Here is a 1,677-nt window from a genome sequence, read left to right as displayed (position 1 = left end):
GTGGGAATAAAAGGATAACTTTCTGGTTGGCTGCCAGCAAGCAGTGGTTTTCCGCAGGGGTCAGTGTTGGGACCATATCTTTTTATGCTCTGTATCGGTGATGTAGATGATGGAATAGATGGCTTTGTTGCCAAGTTTCCAGATGATATGAAGATTAGGAGGAGCAGGTAGTTTTGAGGAACAGGTAGGCTGCAGAAGGTAGGCTTTATAAGGCACTGGTGAGGCCTCACCTTGAATATTGTGAACAGTTTTGGGCCCCTCATCTTAGAAAAGATGTGCTGGCATTGGAGAAGGTCCCGAGGACGTTCACAAGGATGATTCCAGGAATGAAAGGGTTATCATACAAGGAACATTTGATGGCTCTGGGTCTGTACTCACTGGAATTTAGAAGGCTGAGGGGGGATCTCGTTGAAACCTTTCAAATATTGAAAGGCCTAGATGGGGTAGATGTGGAAAGGATGTTTCCCATGGTGGGGGAGTCTAGGACAAGAGGGCACAGCCTCAGGATAGAGGGGTGTCCATTTAAAACAGAAATGCCGAGAAATTTCTTTAACAGAGGGTGGTGAATTGGTGGAATTTATTACCACAGGCAGCTGTGGAGGCCAGGTCATTGGGTGTATTTAAGGCAGAGCTTGATAGGTTCTTGATTGGATACAGCAACAAAGGTTATGGGGAGAAGGCCAGGGAGTGGGGCTGAGAAAAGGAAAAGAGGATCAGCCATGATTGAATGGCAGAGCAGACTTGATGGGCCAAATGGCCTAATTCTGCTCCTATGTCTTATGGTCTTATGGCCTGGTTTCACCCCGTGTGACTGAATTCTTGGGAAATTCCCCTATAGAAGTTATTAATCCAATTGTACACTGAGCATCCAGTTCTTTGCTGATCTGTTTGATACTGTATAATGTCTATTGTTAATGTGATGGATGTCCTTCCAGAGACGCCACTTATTGATATAATAATCTATTGCCTGCAGCCCATTCAGTTTAGCATCCTTCTGCTCTGCTGAAGCACTCTCACATGACTTCGAAAGAGGAAACGTGAGCTTATTGTGTCAGCTTTCTTTAGCAACGCGCACACTAAAATTGGAACAGCATACAGAAGATTAGCACTGCCTTGTGCAAGAATGATACACAAATTTGTGAAGCGATCCAATTTATTAAAAAGAAGTGTGTGAAATCTGCAATGTCTTTTCTCATTCTGAGCAAAATGTAGGCTCTGTTTTACACTGGAGCACATTTCTATAAAGCAATTACAATTTGACATTGCAGTCCAATAATTATTATGGGGCCAGTGGGATTTATTATTTAAATAAGAGTCACTTAAATTGCATTAGTTTCTCCCCTGCCTAGTGGAACTCAATTAGAGCTTAATGAAACCATACTGAAGGACAGAGAGACACGATCGCACTTTCCCCAGAGTCACAAATGTAACAAAGCAGGAGGCTTGTGGTTTTAAAAAGTAGACCTGTGATTTCCGCATTCAGTTTGATTACAGGGAGAAAAGCACCATGGGGCGTGGTTCTGAAGACGAAAAATTGGCGGGCACTCATCAAGGACAGAAAGCAGTTGGCTCGCAGAGGGATGTACCATTGTCCATGGCCCTGCTACTGAGGAATTTAGTACCACAGGTGGCCCGCTTTTAGATTCAATTCCTTCCCTGTAGAAATTGGAGAATGTG

At 43.7% G+C, this 1,677-nt stretch overlaps 1 non-coding gene across 1 annotated transcript; it reads left to right on the top strand.

Moving 5' to 3' along the window:
* Positions 1-1,054: 1,054 nt before the first annotated feature.
* On the top strand, positions 1,055-1,158 carry LOC132393603 (U6 spliceosomal RNA). The gene has a single exon (XR_009511996.1). It is a non-coding gene; the product is annotated as a U6 spliceosomal RNA (small nuclear RNA).
* Positions 1,159-1,677: the final 519 nt, after the last annotated feature.

The sequence above is a fragment of the Hypanus sabinus genome, chromosome 4 (assembly GCF_030144855.1).
Source record: "Hypanus sabinus isolate sHypSab1 chromosome 4, sHypSab1.hap1, whole genome shotgun sequence".
Lineage (NCBI taxonomy): Eukaryota > Metazoa > Chordata > Chondrichthyes > Myliobatiformes > Dasyatidae > Hypanus > Hypanus sabinus.
Note: the sequence above shows the minus strand (reverse complement) of the source record. Positions and strands in the feature narration are given on the sequence as shown.